At 41.3% G+C, this 21,690-nt stretch overlaps 1 long non-coding RNA gene across 1 annotated transcript; it reads right to left on the reverse strand.

The window, feature by feature from the left end:
• Positions 1 to 5,847: 5,847 nt before the first annotated feature.
• Positions 5,848 to 20,280, reverse strand: LOC123363024. The gene is made up of 3 exons (XR_006576681.1): positions 20,010 to 20,280; positions 6,949 to 7,010; positions 5,848 to 6,013 (listed from the first exon to the last, which is right to left on the reverse strand). It is a non-coding gene; the product is annotated as an uncharacterized LOC123363024 (long non-coding RNA).
• Positions 20,281 to 21,690: the final 1,410 nt, after the last annotated feature.

A 21,690-nucleotide genomic window follows, 5' to 3' on the forward strand; every position in this document is an offset into this window, starting at 1 on the left:
CAAAGATGATATTTACAAATTTATGGGGTGAAGGTTTGAAAACCCCTAAAAATGACTTTTTTATTCTTTTCTAAATCGTCTCTCTGCAAAAAAAGCAGATTCTGCAGTCTTTGAACCTTGAAAACAACAAGCTAAGAGGCTATATAATACTCAGAGTTCAACATGCAAGAGAATCATTTTCCTTTTGATTTTGAAAAGGTGATCATCAATCAGACCAAGAACAGCGAAGTCCCTTTTTCCCATCAAAGATCTGTTTCATCTCCTGCAGAGTGAGAGCCAATACTTGGATTACAGAGATTATCTGGCTGAGACCAAAAATTGCAGTATTCACTCTGCTCAAACAACTTTCTGGAATGGCTGCAAGTTTTCCATAAGTCTACACTGAGAGCCTCATATTCTAATGTGCTTCATTGCAAAGAAGTGTGAGTTATAGTAGCATAGAGTTTAAGCTAAGTCTCTGACTTACTGGTGCTAGTTAACTTATTCAGTAACAAGTTGCTAGAGTGTGTCTAATGCAATTTTTTGGAGTACTGCAATAATCCAGCAAGCCAATCATTTCTGTTGGAAGCTGCTATTAGCCCCTTAAATGGTTAGACTGTTCCACTTTTCTGCACTACGCATCTATAAGCATGAGATACAGAACATTTTAGAGTTCACTTACCTTCACATTTCAATCACAGCAATCAAAATCTGTATTTTCTTCTCTGTGCTCGTCAAGGAAAAAGATCAGAGGGGCCACATTTTGAGTTGGCTAAGGCCCATTTGCATGCACAATTGTGCACCTACAATTGGATGCACAGTAACCATAATTAGATATCAGCCCATAAACCATCTAAATCACATTGCTATAATTGCATGCACAACTGTGGTAATCTTATGTGCAAATGTAGGTGGATAAATTGGGCCTCTTTCTACTGAAAATTTAATCCTATTTTTCTTATCAGAAGTAATTCACCTACATTTTTAATAGCTCATGACAAATATTTTCAACATACTCCAGTGAAATATTTTTGTTTGGAACAAATTCTAATACAGTTAATTGTCCATGTTTGTAAATTATCTAAAAATCTTTAATTATCTATTTAAATTACAGTATTTGAACATTAAGGATCATTTAGAAAAATTTTGTCAATGATACACCATACCTAAAAAGCACTACACCACTTATTCAGATCAATAATACACATTGAAACAATAATTAACCTAAAACCAACTTCTGAAGTGCAGTTTTGTCCAACAAGTTTCACAATGATACTCAGTCTTGAGTTAAACTGCTGTAGTTGATCTTGTAAGTAACCTGAATTCTATTGAGATCAGTTTTGATAGCAGTAATTAGTGACTTACCAGACTGAAGACCAGAGTTAAAGGATAGCTTCTGCTTATGCCTGAAAGGTTAGTTGGAAGGGGGAAACAGCGGTTGTTAGAATAAATGGAGAAGAAACAACAGATCTGGAGACAAAGTAAGTCAAATGTCTTCTAGGAGAGTTTGAAATCATCAATACAGCACTTGAGGGCTAATTTCTGGGGCAGGGGTCATGATCAGAATTCCTCAGCAATTCTAAATAAATTGTTCAGTGGACACTGGGCTGCAAGGTACGCTATAAACAATCTATTCTTGCCTTGAGGATTCTAGAAATCCAGACTTTTTTCAGTTACACTGTCATGTTGTTTGTTGTTTTCAGTGTATTTGGTTATATAAAGTTATCTATTGAGAAGGTAACTTGCATGGCAAAACAAGTGTGCCTCTGACTTACATGCACCCTAATAAAGTGTGTCCCAGATGTCAGTTCTGTTTTCCCTCTGAAATTTTGAAAGGTGTTAAAAATCATCCACCATTAGCACATTATAAAGAGCTGACATTTTTAATTCATCTAGTTTTCTGGGGATTCAGTAGTTCAGGGATTGGCAATGGGAAACTATGAAAGTGGGCAATCAGGACCTGGCATCCATGATGTCAGAAGACATGCTATGCCAGAGTTCCATGTGATGGTGGTGGCATCATTATGGGAAAAAACTGCTGTCCTTCTCCTGCCTTTTCTTTGTTAACCTTGGCACAATTTAAGCTCACCCGGCCTCTTCCTTCTCTAAGGGGGCAGTAGCTTTCATCTCCCAGGATCTTCATGTGCAGTCAACCGGTCACCTGTAACTCCACGTTACAGCCAGATCCAAATTATGGATGTGAGCATGCAAGATGTTGAGCACCTTCAACTGCAGCTTGAAGGTTCTCAGCATTTCTCAGAATTGAGCTCTTTAGGTGAAGTTAAAATATTGTTTATAAGAATACAGAGAGAAGTAACCCACACAAACACAGAAGGCATATCAACTTACTTTCAGCCAGTTACTGTATGCTATTATGAGTGGTGTGATTATTTGCAAAGGTTAAACTGGGCTGCAGGCTTCATCTTTAAACATCTCTCTGTGATTGTACCTAATTACCTGAGGTAACACCTCACTCTTACTGGAAATGACCTCCCGTGACTACTGTGGAACTCTCTTCGAGAAGAGATCAGAATGATTATTAACCTCAGTGCCTTCAGAACAAAATGTAAAACACCTGCTTCTTCTACCTGGCCTTCCCTCAATAACTCAGACAGATTTTTTTTTCTTAAGGCCCTTCAGGCTGAAGAAGGTAGAGAGAAACAAATCTTCTTAAATAAATCTGTAGCATGATCAGATAGCACAGTGACAGCTGCCACTGTAATAGCCTGGTCTCATAGATATTACATGGTACAGTAAAAGTTGTGTTATCCAGCACCTTACCAACCGGAAAGCTCTATAAACCAGCATTTCTGATCTTCAGTAGGTTTGCCAGGTGTCTGGTTTTTTACCGGATTGCCCGGTCAACAAGGGACCTGGCAGCTTCGGTCAGCACCACTGACTGGACCATTAAAAGTCCAGCTGACGTGGGGCTGGCAGGCTCCCTATCTGGCTTCACGTGGCTCCAATATGTCCCTGCTGCTCCTAGAAGGAGGAACGGCCACGGGGGCTCCATGCGCTGCCCCTGCCCCCCCCCCTCCCCACCCCACTGTGCTGGCCCTGCTCCGCAGCTCCCATTGGCCAGGAAGTGGGGCCAATGGGAGCTGTAGGGGTGGTGCCTGCAGGCGGCAGCAGCACGCAGAGCCGCCTCCACCTAAGAGCAGCAGGAACACATTGACATTTGCGGGGAGCCACCCGAAGTGAGTGTCACCCGAATCCAGCACCCCAAAACCCCTCCTGCGCCCAAACTCCCTCCCAGACCCCACACCCTGCACCCCCTCCTGAGCCCCAACCCCCAGCCCTGAGCTCCGCCTGCACCCAAACTCCTCACTCTTACTTAACTGGAATTTTTGACTTACTGGCACGCCCCCATTTCCTCAGCATGCCAGATAACAAAGCTTTCACTGTAGTATGCAGGCTCTTGTTTACTCTGGCCTATAACAGTATTGCCAACCACAAAATGTCAAAAATCCTGAGTCAGGCTCACCAAAAATCATGAGATTATGTCAACATTTGGTGTGGGGTTTTTTAATTCCCCGTGTTGAGCCTTTAGGGTGCATTTTGAAGCTTTCTTCATAGCCATGAGGGCTAGAAACTCACTTTTTCTTTAAGAATGAAGGCTGAAATCATCGCGTATCCACTTGACTCCATGAGCTGGGGCTTTAAGAAAAACAATAAGTATCATGAGACTCGTGACAAAATCATGAGAGTTGGCAACACTGCAATAAAGTCTATGCACGAGATTGTCACCTGCTGTAAAATGGCACAACTCCATTTACATTCAATCTGGCTCAAAGTCTGTTCTTTCCCAGCCCACCCAGCTCCAGACCTGAATACAGAAAGCACATTCTTTGTTGTTACCAGAGGCAGTCATCCTTAGACTCTTGGTTGAAGTTGTATCAAAATGCTAACTGCATGTTTGCCAATACACAATCTTTTAATTTCCTCCTACTTACCATGATTGCATTAGAGGCATTTCAAGGACTTCTTTTTCAAAGGGCATTCCCACTCTGCAGGATCTAGGTAAACTTCCCTTCTTAGGAAGAGACTTTTTAAATGTAAATTGGCTGACTTCTACTCAGATGAGAGGTGTCTGAGTCCCAGACCAGCTGCCCTCTCTGCCTGAGCACACCTTCAGTTTCTATGGAACATTTTAAGGAATATTTTCAGCGATAGCATATTGATTAGAAAATAAAGGAGAAAATTAATGTATTGCATAGACATAGTTAATGAGACAAAGCCTTTCCCCTATTTCATATTGTAGGTGAAATGTGTCAGTGATTTCAGTCAGTCCAATTCCTAAGGTGTCCACAGAAATCACCACCACAAATGGCAGTAACCTGAAACTCCGATAGCAGCTTCAGCAGATAGGTCAAGAACTGATTGAATGGAACAAAGTCTGAACTACCCTGCACACATGCTGCCCCTTACTGGCTAAGGAGAAGACAGTCAGTCTCTGGGGCTGTCAGTTTGTCATCTTTGTAGAGCACTAAAATACACACACAAAAAGCAGAGTGCTTTCATCTCTATATAGTGTCAATTAAAGTATCATCAGACATTAACTAATCATGCACAGCCTTTCTGCTAGCCTACGCTAGACAACGGTACCGAAAAGGAGAAGATAAGGAGCATATTTTTAAAAGCTTTTAAATGACAGTGCTTTATATCTTAATAATATCATTAAAAATGCTTAAAACCTTTTAAAGACCAGTCCATGCCTGTGGGAATATTTTGCCCTGCAATTAAAGGTGAAGGTGCTGTTCTTTAAGAGGCTTTGAAATTTCATGAAGAAATCTCTTCCTTTCCTTGTATCTAATCATGTTTTCATTTCCACTCTTTGGGGCATAGATAGCCCTCAGTCCATGCAGTTTCCAGTACCAACCTACCCATAGTTTGTGAGTGTACAAGGAGCATCACCTATCATTTATTAGAACATTGACAGAGAATCAGAATGATTTATTGTGAAATTTTAGCTTCATTTCAGAAGTGGACGGAAAGATTTGGGGGGGGTTATTTGTTTATTTTGTTTTTCTGATCCCTTCGGGATTATGCATTGGGCTAATGCTTCTGTTGAAAATACAGCACCAAAATAGTTAAGAAAGGAGGAGTCCTGCTTATTATTAAACAAAGAAACTCTTGCTAACAGTGTGGGGAACTTCAAAAGGTTCACATATTCCATTCACATTTAGTTCATCCTTAGCCATACTTTTAGCTTCTGAACCGCTTTACATTGGAAATCTTAGGAGTTCTGTCTCATGAAATTTCTGGTGTTGTTCCTGAAATACTAAGGTCTTGTCTACACGTGGAGTTGTTCTCCACGGGCAGAAAAGCCCAAAGAAGAAAATTAGCAGAATGAGCACTAGCAATGCAAGCAACCTCTTTTGGTCCCACAAAACTACATGAATATGGCTACTCATGGCCTGGCCCCCGACGCTTCTTCAGGCAGTGAGACCAATATGAAGATAAATTACCTCTAAATCCCCTATTCCACACCTTACTGCCCTGCTCCTATTTGGCACCTCAAAAAAATCTTTAATTAGGTCCTGACAGTGAGAACAGCCTATATCATGGTATGTTATTAATTCCAATTCAACCCAAAAGCAGGAAATGCAGAAATATGCAAAACTCTCCCTAAATTTTGGAGACTACACCATGGAAGAAAACAGATATGGAGCTATGGCCTTTAATTAAAGAACGTTAAAAACAGAAAAGTTAAGCAGATGCCATAAATAGGTGCATCTTGCCCTGCTGGTCACTAGATTCACGTTCTGACACTCAGGAGGGAGCAAATTCCAAAGATGAATACCTTCAAAATTGGAATAAAAAATAAAACCAGACTAGGAACCCACAACTGGACTCACCCCTGCATTTCTCCAGATTTTGGCAGGATGTAATGCCACTGAAAATGATTGAGTCACACTGCTGCAAAACTATCAGTGAAGCAGTGGTGAATCAGGCCACACATTTTTCAATCAGATTTGCCATCTGTATTTAGTGCTCTGAATCCTATCCTGTTTTAAAACAACTAGGGATGCATCTGTAAAAAGAAATATATCATAATTAGTTTAGCAACAGTGAAAAGCAAGTATCTTAAAAAATAAAATAGAGGTTCCAAGTCGTCAAACCTGACACTTCCAGTCAAATTAATCAATCCCAGGACCCAGTGGTCTCCATCAACTGGCACACTTTTGCAAACCTAAACTGGTTACCATTCCTCTTCCACTGAGGTCAAGTTGGTTTTCATTGTATAAAATGAAGGGAGTTTCAATTTCTTGCCTGTGCCATTGGGTCACCCACAGGAGTGAGTTTCCCAGTGCCCCATTGGTCATTCAACTCCCTATCCTGAAAAAAAACCAAAAACAAACAGACTTTGCATACCTAATGGAAATTATTTTGCAGTTAGGTCCAAATGTTCCAATATTAGAGAATGTCTTGTGCATGCAAAAAAGTGAGTGCACTTATACTCTAATTTGTGTGCCTATTTCTTTATCAGTCTCTGCTATTTGAAAATATAGCCTATGTACATACATATATCTTCATTTATATTTTTAAAATAATGCTCAGGATCTAGGGATTTCCAGGTAACACACTTTGATAGGATTGTCATATGAATGATGATCTCTCAAAGATGCACTAAAAATGTTAGCAGGGCTTTCTAAATAAGACAGCTCAAATCAGTTGATAAGTTAAACTTTGGTCAGGGTACTCCCCCACAACCATGTACTGAATGGTCTTGTGTACATTATGAGTATAAAATGAAAAAGGCCTTCTTTGGACAAAGGCATCTGGAGATAAAATCTTCCTCAATCTCTCCCATGAGTACTCTGCTTAATTGCTGATGTCTAGATGGCTTTGATTTCACTGCATTGAAATGTCCTGTCTATTGTTGTTGTAATGGGGCTTTGCTGCAGATCAAAGATATGGTGGACTCTGGCAATCCCGGAGAGGCCCAGAAACAAAAGAAGAACCTACCAGTTCAAACATATGTCTGCTGTGGGATGATGACTGTGCTGCAGCAGGAGACAGATTTCTCTCTATCAAAGGAGAAGACAAATGACTTTCTGACACCCTGTCTGTTGATGGGAATGACACATCACTACATTACACATCCCATTTCCTCATACACCACACTCACAATCACAGCTCATTATCAGTGACCCACAGTTAATGCTCTCTATGGTCTGCCTATAAGAAAGGCTGGATAGTCTGCTTCAACCTTTCTTTTCCTACGGAAAACTTTTTTGACAGTATCCATATATTTTGTCAAGGTAGGTATTTTCTCAATGCTGAAAGACCTTGCCTGTAACAGGAAAAAATTCTACCCTGTAATAGAAATCTCTTCCCTGGACAAGGAGTAAATCTATTACCTCTAACTTTTTCTCATCTTTGCTATTTTTCTCACTTTGAGGGCCAGAAGAAGAAATATAGGCAGAGCTTGTGGGTGATTGGCTGTGAAGAAAACACAAAGTGCTACCCTAATGAGGAAGATGGACTGAATTAGTCTGTACCCAGCATAGTGGAGAATGCGACGAAGGAGCAAAAGTCTGTCTCCATGTTGGCTGCCAGACACAATGATTTTAAAATTGAATTTTAGGTTTATTTTAAAAAACCCTAGAGAAACATATTGCATTTCATTTAGCACAATTCTTCAAAGTCCTAGAGGCACTAGGAGCAATAAATAGGGAATTCTGTGCTATAGGATAGGATCATTTCAGAATAGCTTGGAATATATTTGACCATGCTTTGCAAATGAGGATCCATTTTCAAAAGCTGTGCATCCAACACTCAGTATTTCTTCCTGGGCATTATCTGCCCTCAACTTGTCAACGCAAAGGCAGTGCTGCAGTTCGCACTCCTCTGAATGCTATTAATGGTGTTCCTGTTTAATTACAGTTGGTGCCTCTGACATACTTCTGAGCAAGTCTTGCTTCACAAACTACTGAGCTGGAGTGGCTAGAGCACAGCTGCAGAGTGCATTGACTGACCTTTAAAATGAACAGGATATTTTTAAAAATAGGAATATGGGGAAGGGAAGAGGATAGAAATTGGGAGGAGGAGAAAAGGGAGGGGAGACTGACAGGTAGTTTATATTACAACAGATAACTTCCCCAATCGGCGGGAGGGTGTTGTACTTTCTTCGTAAGCATTCTACTTTCAGAAAGTGCTTGGTGGGAAAGTGCAGTATATGTGGAGGAAGGACTAGAGCCTGAATGTTACCTTGTCTTGGCTCTCTCGTTTCTTATGCTTGAACACAGAACAAGTGCGAACAGGAAAAGGAAAGAACAGTGGAGAAATGGGGAGTAGGTGAGGAGAGACTAAAGAAAAAAATATTAAAAACCCAGCAATAACCCCATGAAGCCATCAGAAAGTTTCACATCTGCCTTAGTGTTCAGACCCCTGATAGCTTTCCCCACCCCTATTTGGGTCCCTTTATACCAGGGTGACCAGATGTCCCAATTTTATTGGGACAGTCCCAAATTTGGGGTCTTTTTTCTTATATAGGCTCCTATTACCTCCCACCCCCATCCCGATTTTTCACATTTGCTGTCTGGTCGCCCTATTTTATATTCTAAAGCATCCCCTGTATGGATGCTTCAATTGATGAGCTAGATTCTTCCCTCAGTCACAAACTTCCAACCACATTCGTTCAGAAACTAAATGGTAAGGATAGGTTTGGGTTCTAATTTGAACAATCCTCCCTCATCCCCCCCTTGATATTCAAATAGATCCAGATTTGTGGTTCCAGCTTTGCTCCTTTCTAGTTACTACTTCACTGCAATGGATGGGAGGGAGATTCTCACCATTCTATTTAGGTAACAGATCTGAGGAACTGTCCCAGATGAAGGTGTCTGTAAAGGAGGTTTTGGAACAAATAGGTAAATTAAATAGTAATAAGTCACCAGGACAAGATCGTGTTCACCCAAGAGTTCTGAAGGAACTAAAATGTGAAATTGCAGGACTATTGACTGTGGTAAGTAATCTCCGCTTAAATCAGTCTGTGTACCCACATGACTGGACGATCGCTAATGTAACACTGATTTTTAAAAAAGGCTTCAGAGGCAATCCTGACAGTTACAGGCCAGTAAACCTAACTTCAGAATCAGGCAAACTAGTTGAAACTATAGTAAAGAACAGAATTATCAGACACATAGATAAATACAATATGTTAGGGAAGAGTTTATAAAGGGAAATCATGCCTCACCAATCTATTAGAATTCTTTGAGGGGGTCAACAAGCATGTTGACAAAAGTGAGCCAGTGGATATAATGTACTTGGACTTTCAGGAAGCCTTGGACAAAGTCCTTCACCAAAGGATCTTAAGCAAAGTAAGCTGCCATGGGATAAGAGGGATGGACCTCTCATGGATCAATAACTGGTTTTAAAGACAGGAAACAAAGGGTAGGAATAAATGGTCAGTTTTCAGAATGGAGAGAGGTAAATAGTGATGTCCCTCAGGGGTCTGTACTGGGACCAGTGCTGTTCAACATTATCATAAATGACCTGGAAAAAGGGGGAAACAGTGACATGGCAAAATCTGCAGATGATACAAAATTATTCAAGGTAGTTAAGTCCAAAGCAGACTGCGAAGAGTAACAAAGAGATTTCACAAAACTGGGTGACTGGGCAACAAAATGGAAGATTAAGTTCAATGTTAATAAATGCAAAGTAATGCACATTGGAAAACATAATCCCAACTATACATACAAAATGATGGGGGTCTAAATTAGCTGTTACCACTCAAAAAAGAGACCTTGGAGTCATTATGGCTAGTTCTCTGAAAACATCTTCTCAATGTGCAGCAGCAGTCAAAAAAGCTAACAGATATCATGAATGGTATGGAGAAAGTGAATAAGGAAGTGTTATTTACCCCTTTACATAACACAAGAACCAGAAGACACCTAATAAAATTAATAGACCTCATATTTAAAACAAGCAGAAGGAAGTCCTTCTTCACACAATGCATAGTCAACCTGTGGAATTCATTGCCAGGAGATGTTGTGAAGGCCAAAAGTATAAACTGGGTTCAAAAAAGAATTAGATAAATTAATGGAGGAGAGGTCCATCAATGTCTGTTAGCCAAGATGGTCAGGGATGCAACCCCATGCTCTCAGTGTCCCTAATCCTTTGACTGTCAGATGCTGGGACTGGACGACCGGGGATGGATCACTGGATAAATGCCCTGTGTATTCATTCCCTCTGAAGCATCTGGCACCATCCACTGTTAGAAGACAGGATACTGGGCTGATGGACCATTGGGCTGACACAATATGGCCATTCTTATGTTCTTACAACACTCAGTGGGCTAAAGTCAGTGGTGATGCAAATAGGGGAGTAATTTTATACCAGGTGTAAACTGGCTAGAAAATAGATGCAGAATGGCAAAATAATATAGTTTTCTCCTATTTGGCTATTGAGGGTGTTGAAAGTGAGTGTTCATTACACTAATTTAGTATTCTGAGGGATCAAATTCAGCTGCTGGGGTAAGTGGAGCAACTCCCATTGGTTCTAGTGGGAGTTACACCTGTTTACAGCAGGGTTGTGTTTTTCCCCCAATTGTGTTGGAGATAGATGTGGCTTGGGAGGAAAATATAGGGGATCTGCTTTATTTTACTTTACTGTTAGTGTCCTTTACTGCTTCTAGTTTCTTGGGACCTGATCCTGTTTCCATTTAAGTCAATTGCAGTTTTGCCATTGACCTTGCTAAGAGTAGGTTTGGTCTTTGATGTGTAAGGTATATTTATTTTCCTCAACTACTGATACCGCTAATTAATATTCCACTATTATGCACTTACACCAATTGTTTGAGCAAATCATACAAGGCATGAACCTTGGGAAGGAAGAATGGCCTCATAGTTAAGTTACTGGACTGGGACTTGGTAGATCTGAATCTGTTCCAGCTTTGCCATAGACTTTCTGTTTGACCTGTGGCAAGTCATTTTAGGTTTGAATGACATCTTGCAATCCCAGCTCAAATAAGGAACTGGGCATAGCTGCACTGGCCCAGGAATGGAGCAGGGACTCTGAGGGTCACATTTTGCACCCTGTGTCCCCCTTGTTTCATGCGGGAAGTAACCCACACCAAGCCTTTTCCTTTCTGCACTGGCTCAGATTTCCCACCCACTCCACACCCAGAGGAACATCAGGTGTGTAGTTGGCTGGAAGCATCTGCCCTTCACCCTACCCTCAAGGGATTTGGTGATGCAGGTACTCTGCACCGAGAGATAAGGGGACTTCTTCTATCCCCCTTACTTCCTTGCCTTAGCACACTGCTGGGCTCATGAATGAGCCCCAATTCCTTTATCCCTCAGTCATCACCTATAAAATAGGGACAATAACATCAGAGGGGTGTTGTGAGGATCAATTTGAGGTGCTTAGATACAATGATAATGAGCCCCACAAAAAATGATTATGTATGTTATTATTTTATTACAGCGCTAAATTTGGCTCTCAAATTTCTACAGTAGTTGCCCTTACTATGTTTGGCTGAGTCTTTGCTCAGATTTTGATCTTTACCAGCTGTCAGATCTTTAAGAGTTTTAACTTTTTCATACTAGTTGTTTTACTTATTTGCTCGAAGGAAACATTTCCTAGTTCAATGGAAAATGTGATATAGTTTTGTTAGAATCACCAAGAGTAGCATGGTGAGGAGAATGATATAAATGTCTCTGGACATTCAAATGTCGGCCTGGACATTTCTGTGCTAGCTGTGCAACTTGTTGATGCTGCTGGGCTTTCTGCATCTGACTCAGATGTATGTATTTTAAAGGTACTTTTTCATCACTGCTTTTGTATTGTCGGTCAAAGGCACTCACTGACACATTCCCTTTCATTCCAGATGAAAATGTGCCTGGAGCATTTGATGCACCAATAGAATTTCTTCTCTCTCTCTCTCTTTTTTTTCCCCTTGACTTATTATTTTTCTGAGAAAAATAGACAACTTGATAAACTGGGTTACGTGAGGACAACTTGGATGCCAATATCTAGAGAAAGAAATAAGACTACTGTACGAGAAAGAGAACTGAGTCGTTGTCTAATGCCAAGCAGTGCCACCTTGAAAGCACAGAGGATCCACCTCAATATTTGCTCTGCATATTTCTCTCCTTCCATGCTCTCTTTTCTACATGCTATTTGCATTTTCTCCCAACTTTTTTGCTCTCTTTCCAAATGTCATCTTCATTTTTTCTCCACAATGCCACCCCAGGCCCATTGCTTCTCACCTTTGAAAAGGGGGGCATTGTGCTGGTAGCACATAACCAAGGACATCCTGGGCACATATCTCCAGCATGCAACACCATCTCCGAACTAAAATGTCTCCTGTATCTCGCTGGCTCTAGAAGCATTGAGGAGGTAACATTCTTGGTCTTCCAGGGAGACAGAGTTAATAGGTATCATCAGTCAGTCTTGCGCCTACTTTAAAGCATCTTAAGGCGTCATAATAATATCTGCTCTGGACCCATCCAGCAAGCCACTTAAATAACTTTAAGAATAAGGAACACAGACTGACCAGAATGAACTGAAGTGTGACTAGCTAATATTCAAAACCACTGTCTCAAGGTTCTTGGTATTATAATGAGCTCCCCCAATTAGCTGAGTTGCAGGTGGATGTGGTTTGAGAGAGAGCTGCTGCCCAGGGAAATGAGGATTGAAACAAGGTGCTCTGTTGTTGGGTACTGCTGCCTGTCACAGTTCGAGGGGAGGCAGGCGCTGCTGGGTGAGAAGTTAGGCTGCACTGTTGGATTTTTAGACAATATGGGGTCGCCTCTACCCTTTGGATATCCCTTATGCTAGTCTTCTGGCTCATAAGCCAGCACTGGTCATAAGCAGAGGCAGCAAGGGGAACCACAAAGGAGCCATGTTAACATTTAGAATGTAGGGTTTGAGCCAGGGCTCAGAGTAGTCACGCTTTATTCAAATTAGAAAAATCTGGAACTGGTATGAGTTCAGAGGCCTGGATCCCATGGCAGTGAGCACGATGCTCAATAGTGCAAAAATTTATTTCCCGAAACTGGGATTTTGGATAGTCCCATGGAGTAAAGAACATGAGTTTGGTTTATATCTCTAACCCAGATTAATGATTTGCGATACTGGCTGAGTGCAGTTTTTCCCGAATCCAATATATTTCAAATCTGATTTTCTTTTTGGATAAAATGGGTTTTAAATCCCCCGGTGTCTTCTTAATATCAGAGTATATATTGCCTCCACTGGAATCAGATAATTGTTTAGTCATATTTAGCCCCTAGAGTTTTCTAATCTTGTTTGGATAGCATACTGAGTTTGTTAATAGGAAACTGCATTTTTATAACTGGGCCTGCCCTGGATTTTTTGAAAGCCTTAAGATTTCTAGGGAGAGAAGAACTAGACTCTGCTCCAGCTGCAACCACAGAACCATTGGAGGCAATCCTTATTCTGAAGACAAAGCACTGTAAGTGGAGTCTTTCTGCAAGGGCGCTGGAACAATTTATACAGTGAGGGTGCTGAGAGACATTGAACCAAACTGTAAACCCTGTGTATAATGGAAAGCACTTCAAGCTAGGGGATGCGGCAGCAACCCCAGGTCCAGCACCTATGTCTTTCTGTGTTATCTTTGTGGCTCACTAACTGATACAATAATTCCATCTAACTTAATTGATCGAGATCCATAACATCCTTTGGGTGTAAAGGGACTATATGACTTTTATTCTGTATTTTTATATTAGGGTTACCCCATCTGTTTTTAGCAAGAAGTTATATTTTAAACTTACATTGGGCCATGCTGCAGGCTGAGCAGGGTTGAAAGCTGCCCAACAACAGCTGAGGACACCCAAAGTGTAGGCTCTATACTACTTTCTTCTCTTCCCCAAGAATAAGAGGTGCGTCAGGAGTAGGAGGAAGTAGGAGCAGGGCATACTATACTCTGGTGATCCCTGCCCAGTATAATTGCCCCACATGGCCATTAAAAACTGGGGTAGTAGTTCAAAGTAGGCCTGCCCCTAGATCCTTGCCGCTTGGGTACTGTTTCTGCCATTGGATCCTTGAGAAGAAGCATCATAAATATGAAGAGAGACTTAAAATGAAACCATTGATAGTAGAATTATTTTTTTCTTGTTTGATAACTGCAAGAAGCATCATGTTTTATGGCTATAATAAGAATTATTAGTCAAATGAGTGGGATTCAAGATATGTCACTGTCAAAAGTCATGTTACTCATTCCTCCAAAAAGGCAGCGAGGCCTGTAGTCCACAGGTATTAAAGACCCAGCTCCAGTCTCTAGTTAAAATTAATGGGCTGGATTCACCAGCATGCTCCGGCTGCTTTGCATTGTCCCACCAATGCAAAAAAGCCATAAACCCGGTTTAACTGACCAGTTAAACCAGGTTTATGGTTGTCTTGCCTCACTGGAGCAACACAAAGCAGCCAGGGTGTACCAGTAAATCTAGCCCCATGTCTCTCCTTTTCACTTCTAAGAGTCAAGATAGTTTTGTATCAAAATAACAGCTCATATTTCAATATATAATTGAAAATTCCTTATTTAAATCTGCAAAGTATAGAAATAGAAAGTAAGAGATTTAAGTGATGTATTTAACATACTGTGCTAGTATTAATAATAATGTATAAAGCCTGTAAAGATAAGTCTAAGTATAACAATAAAATATGCAAACTAGTACTGAAGTACTGCTAGAAAGGCATTAAATACAGTGGCGGTACTATCCTTAAGTTTCCAAGGAGTGTAGGGTTTCAGCCCTATCATTCATCTTATCACAACATGTCCTAATAATGAAAAGGATATATTACATGCTGAGTAAATGACAGAAGGCCATTGCCTCAACCGTTTTCTATACTCCATGTATATAAGTGGAAGCATCAAAATTATTGGATCTGAGACTTTCATATTCCAAAATGTGAGGGACTGGTTGCTATCAAGGGAAATACTGAACAACTTTCCAAAAACAAGATGTGTAAGTATCTGCAGCCCAAGGACTGTAATAACTTACATGCTAAGTAATACAGATGTTCAAAACAACTTACTCTGATATTCAATAAGCAGCACATACTTTCTATAGCAAACCCTGCATCACAGGATCCCTGTATCAGGGGGTAGCCGTGTTAGTCTGTATCCACAAAAACAACAAGGAGTCTGGTGGCACCTTAAAGACTAACAGATTTATTTGGGCATAAGCTTTCGTGGGTAAAAAACCTCACTTCTTCAGATGCACCTGAAGTGAGGTGTTTTACCTACAAAAGCTTATGCCCAAATAAATCTGTTAGTCTTTAGGATCCCTGTGTCACTTTACCATACAAAACACATACATCAAAATTTCAGGAAATGTTCTGAGGTAAAAGTATGCGCTCTGGACAATGATATGTTTTCCTAGGTTTTAATGAACATAAGAACATAAGAACGGCCATACCGGGTCAGACCAAAGGTCCATTTAGCCCAGTATCTGTCTACCGACAGTGGCCAATGCCAGGTGCCCCAGAGGGAGTGAACCTAACAGGCAATGATCAAGTGATCTCTCTCCTGCCATCCATCTCCATCCTCTGATGAACAGAGGCTAAGGACACCATTCTTACCCATCCTAGCTAATAGCCATTTATGGTCTTAGCCACCATGAATTTATCCAGTTCCCTCTTAAACATTGTTATAGTCCTAGCCTTCACAACCTCCTCAGGCAAGGAGTTCCACTGTGCGCTGCGTGAAGAAGAACTTCCTTTTATTTGTTTTAAACCTGCTGCCTATTAATTTCATTTGGTTGACTGTGCGCTGCGTGAAGAAGAACTTCCTTTTATTTGTTTTAAACCTGCTGCCTATTAATTTCATTTGGTGACCCCTAGTTCTTGTATTATGGGAATAAGTAAATAACTTTTCCTTATCCACTTTCTCAACATCAGTCATGATTTTATATACCTCTATCATATCCCTCTTTAGTCTCCTCTTTGCCAAGCTGAAGAGTCCTAGCCTCTTTAATCTTTCCTCGTATGGGACCCTCTCCAAACCCCTAATCATTTTAGTTGCCCTTTTCTAAACCTTTTCTAGTGCTAGAATATCTTTTTTGAGGTGAGGAGACCACATCTGTACACAGTATTCGAGATGTGGGCATACCATGGATTTATATAAGGGCAATAATATATTCTCAGTCTTATTCTCTATCCCCTTTTTAATGATTCCTAACATCCTGTTTGCTTTTTTGACCGCCGCTGCACACTGCGTGGACATCTTCAGAGAACTATCCCCGATGACTCCAAAATCTTTTTCCTGACTCGTTGTAGCTAAATTAGCCCCCATCATATTGTATGTATCATTGGGGTTATTTTTTCCAATGTGCATTACTTTACATTTATCCACATTAAATTTCATTTGCCATTTTGTTTCCCAATCACTTAGTTTTGTGAGATCTTTTTTAAGTTCTTCACAATCTGCTTTGGTCATAACTATCTTGAGTAGTTTAGTATCATCTGCAAACTTTGCCACCTCACTGTTTACCCCTTTCTCCAGATCATTTATGAATAAATTGAATAAGATTGGTCCTAGGACTGACCCTTGGGGAACACCACTAGTTACCCCTCTCCAGTCTGAGAATTTACCATTAATTCCTACCCTTTGTTCCCTGTCTTTTAACCAGTTCTCAATCCATGAAAGGACCTTCCCTTTTATCCCATGACAGCTTAATTTACGTAAGAGCCTTTGGTGAGGGACCTTGTCAAAGGCTTTTTGGAAATCTAAGTACACTATGTCCACCGGATCCCCCTTGTCCACATGTTTGTTGACCCCTTCAAAGAACTCTGATAGATTAGTAAGACACGATTTCCCTTTACAGAAACCATGTTGACTATTGCTCAACAGTTTATGTTTTCCTATGTGTCTGACAATTTTATTCTTAACTATTGTTTTGACTAATTTGCCCGGTACCGATGTTAGACTTACTGGTCTGTAAATGCCGGGATCACCCCTAGAGCCCTTTTTAAATATTGGCATTACATTAGCTAACTTCCAGTCATTGGGTACCAAAGCCGATTTAAAGGACAGGTTACAAACCTTAGTTAATAGTTCCGCAACTTCACATTTGAGTTCTTTCAGAACTCTTGGTTGAATGCCATCTGGTCCCGTTGACTTGTTAATGTTGAGTTTATCAATTAATTCCAAAACCTCCTCTAGTGACACTTCAATCTGTGACAGTTCCTCAGATTTGTCACCTATAAAAGCCAGCTCAGGTTTGGGAATCTCCCTAACATCCTCAGCCATGAAGACTGAAGCAAAGAATCCATTTAGTTTCTCCACAATGACTTTATCATCTTTAAGCGCTCCTTTTGTATTTCGATCGTCAAGGGGCCCCACTGGTTGTTTAGCAGGCTTCCTGCTTCTGATGTACTTAAAAAACATTTTGTTATTACCTATGGAGTTTTTGGCTAGCCGTTCTTCAAACTCCTCTTTGGCTTTTCTTATTACACTCTTGCACTTAAGTTGGTAGTGTTTGTGCTCCTTTCTATTTGCCTCACTAGGATTTGACTTCCACTTTTTAAAGGATGTCTTTTTATCTCTCACTGCTTCTTTTACATGGTTGTTAAGCCATGGTGGATCTTTTTTAGTTCTTTTAGTTGGGCCTCTATTATGGTGTCTTTAAAAAGGGTCCATGCAACTTGCAGGGATTTCACTTTAGTCACTGTACCTTTTAACTTTTGTTTAACTAACCCCCTCATTTTTGTATAGTTCCCCCTTGTGAAATTAAATGCCACAGTGTTGGACTGTTGAGGTGCTCTTCCCACCACAGGGATGTTGAATGCTATTGTATTATGGTCACTATTGCCAAGCGGTCCTGCTATAGTTACCTCTTGGACCAGCTCCTGTGCTCCACTCAGGATTAAATCTAGAGTTGCCTTTCCCCTTGTGGGTTCCCGTACCAGCTGGTCCATGAAGCAGTCATTTAAAGTATCGAGAAATTTTATCTCTGCATTTCGTCCTGAAGTGAAATGTTCCCAGTCAATATGGGGATAATTGAAATCCCCCACTATTATTGGGTTCTTAATTTTGATAGCCTCTCTAATTTCCCTTAGCATTTCATCATCACTATTACTGTCCTGGTCAGGTGGTCGAGAATAGATCCCTAATGTTATATTTTTATTAGAGCATGACATTTCTATCCATAGAGATTCTGTGGAACATGTGGATTCGCTTAAGATTTTTACTTCATTTGAATCTACACTTTCTTTCACATATAGTGCCACTCCTCCCCCTGCACGACCTGTTCTGTCCTTCCGATATATTTTGTACCCCGGAATGATTGTGTCCCATTGATTGCTCTCAGTCCACCAGGTTTCTGTGATGCCTATTATATCAATATCCTCCTTTATCACAAGGCACTCTAGTTCACCCATCTTATTATTTAGACTTCTAGCATTTGTGTACAAGCACTTTAAAAACTTGTCCCTGTTTATTTGTCTGCCTTTTTCTGATGTGCCAGATTCTTTTTTATGTGACTGTTTATCATCTGATCTGGCCCTTACATTATCCTCTTCCGTCCTCTGCTCCTGACTATAACCTGGAGATTCTCTATCATCAGACTCTCCCCTAAGAGAAGTCTGTGTCCGATCCACATGCTCCTCTGCAGCAGTCGGCTTTCCCCATCTCCTAGTTTTAAAACTGCTGTACGACCTTTTTAATGTTTAGTGCCAGCAGTCTGGTTCCACTTTGGTTTAGGTGGAGCCCATCTCTCCTGTATAGGCTCCTCCCATTCCAGAAATTTCCCCAGTTCCTAATGAACGTGAACCCCTCCTCTTTACACCATCATCTCATCCACGCGTTGAGACGCTGAAGCTCTGCCTGCCTACCTGGCCCGGCGCGTGGAACTGGGAGCATTTCTGAGAATGCCACCATAGAGGTCCTGGATTTCAGTCTCTTCCCTAGCAGCCTAAATTTAGCTTCTTGAAATGCTTATTGAAGGACCAATCTCCGTTTCTTACAACCTGACACACCACTGGGACCCAACAGTAGTGGAAGTTCGAGATATAAAAGGAATAAACTCTTCAAGTTTATTTTGAATAAAGGACATTTTAGGTAAAGGTAAGTGAAGTGAAAGATCTCCTTTTTGTTGTTGTTTTCAGTGTTAACAATTTACTTCCTATACAGAAATGAGACAAAGAGCCAGTAACATTATTAGAAAGAACAACAACAACAAAAACTATATACATTTCAGGCACTGAAAATAACTACAGTTCAACCAACTGTGGAGATGGTAAAATAATGAAAAAATGTGTTCACTAATAATTTCTCCATCAAATGAAAATGAAAATAATTATCGAATACACTAATCACAACCAGTATTCAACCGGCTCGAGGCACATGTCGGCCCATCCCCTCTCAACAAACAGGGCCTGACTCTCCCCTCATTAACACCTGTGCAAATATGAGTAACTCAGTAGACTTCAAGGGATTTACTTCAAGGGATTTACACCAATGTAAGGAAAGTAGATCACACCCATAGAATGTGAAGCATACACACACATAGATGCACAGATGGAGTATTCCATAGTAAGGGCCTGTTTCTAGAAACACTACCAAAAGCTGTAACAATGCCTACAGGATATCAGCAGCTGGCTCAAACTCAGCCTGGGAAAGGCCAAAGTGATGCCAGTCAGAATGGGGAAATGTTTCAAAAAACTAGAGGACAATGGAGACAAAGGAGATTTTTCTTCTATTCCTCAAAGTGCCACAAAATGCTGGAGTCATTACTAAGCCTAGCTAATCAGGTTTAATTACTGGCAGAAAATATTTTCTCTCACCTCCAGCATGCTAGAAAACTTCATTGCTTCCTCTGAGACAAGAATCTGGCCTCAGTGAGTCATGCACACATCATATCCAGACTGGATATAGGAGGCTGAAGGTAAAAGGACTGTAGAGGCTCCAACTTGTACAAAAGCTCCTGCCCACCTCCTGAACACGAAAGGCTTGCAGGAGCAGATCACCCCTGGGATACAATCCCTCCACTGTCTCCCTGCCCCCTTCTTAATTGGGTGGCTACAATTGGGTGGAACATGCTTCCAGAAGAGACTTGACTCACCACCAATAGGGTATTCACCAAGACCACCTCCTCTTCGATAAAGTTTCCACACCATAACCAGAAGGATGTGGGAGAAGGAAAGGAAAATATATGTATATCCCAAGCAGTTTCTCAAAACCAGAAAGAGGAGAAAAGCATAAGACTCCTTGAAGTCTGCCAGGGACCTTGCCATACAAATCTAATTTACGTGGGAAGCACCTGGCTACCACAGTGATGGGACCTAAAGAAAACCAAGAAAACCCAGACCTAGATGGGCAAAGAGCTGAAGGTCCCTTTTTGTTCACTATCTTTGTGCCTGATTCCAACAGGAACAGAGAGTAGAACTTTTCTGAAAGAGAATGGTGAGTCATAGATCTCTGGGATTCTAATGTTTGTACGTCTGGCATGCCAAAGCAGGGATGAGTATTTGCCATACTGCATGGTTTGTAAAACTCAAAATAAAGAAGCAGACGAGGCTAGTGTGGTCCCTGTGGTAACCTAAGCTTCTATGAAAAGATTCAAATGTGTAATACCAGTGCAATCAGAAGGCTCTGGGTACCTAAAAATATTCCTATAATAGTTAATTTGAGAGAGCTACATGGACAAAATATTAAGAAAATGAAGAACCTATATTCAAAAGGGCTGCATAGCAATATAGGCAACACAAAATGCTGAGGAAGCAGGTTGAGTTGCCTAGAGATGAAATAATTATTTTGTGTTGTTTTAAAAAATATTCTCCTACTCTAAGGGGTTTTATTGTTAGCCAGGTTGGAGGTGAGTTCCCCTCCCCCCACACACACACCTTTATCAGAGAGTAGATGAGTGGTGCCTAGCACAATCCTCTAATATCAGACCGCAAAAAGCTTTAATACACATCTACCTTGATATAACTCTGTTCCCGGGAGCCAAAAAATCTTACCACGTTATAGGTGAAACCGTGTTATATCGAACTTGCGTTGATCCACCAGAGTGCACAGCCCCGTCCCCCCAGAGCACTGCTTTACCGTGTTATAGCCGAATTTGTGTTATATCGGGTCGTGTTATATCGGGGTAGAGGTGTATTGTTTTGGGCCATATAGATACCCAAGTTCCCTTGTAAAGGGACATACTTCTTATAGAATCACAGACACTGGAGACAGAAAAGAGTGATTAGGTCATCAGGTGTGTCCTTCCTTATATATTCACTAGTGTTGGGCTAATCTAGTTTTCAGTGAAGGAAAGGGAGCTTCCAACATGTCACCAGGGAGATTAAGCTGCACCTTAGTAGATCTCACTAGAAGTTTGTCCTGATATCCAGGTGTAGCGGGGTGGTCACCTGCTCCTGCCCGGAGGGCTTGAAATCAGCCCTGGGAGAGGGCTGAGGCGGCGAGAGGGCTGTTGCTAGGGAAAACAGCAAGCCTTGTCTGATTGGGGAGCCAGCCACAGATGCGGCCACACCCCAATCAGGGCCCAGCTGGCCCTTATAAGAGGGCAGTGGGCCAGGCACACAGAGTCTCTCTCTGCCTGTAGAGAGAGAAAGGCCTGGCTGCTGGGGACCTGAGCAGGGTACCTAAAGTGGAGCAGGGCTGGAGGAAGGCTAGAGAAGCTGGGGAGCTCCAGCCTGGAAAACCCCCAGGCTGCAGATCTTGTTAAGGGCCGAAAAGGTACTGGGGTTGCAACGGGGCAGTCCAAGGGTAGGCAGAGGTAGCAGGTCCAAACCCTT

The sequence above is a fragment of the Mauremys mutica genome, chromosome 2 (assembly GCF_020497125.1).
Source record: "Mauremys mutica isolate MM-2020 ecotype Southern chromosome 2, ASM2049712v1, whole genome shotgun sequence".
Taxonomy (NCBI): Eukaryota; Metazoa; Chordata; order Testudines; family Geoemydidae; genus Mauremys; species Mauremys mutica.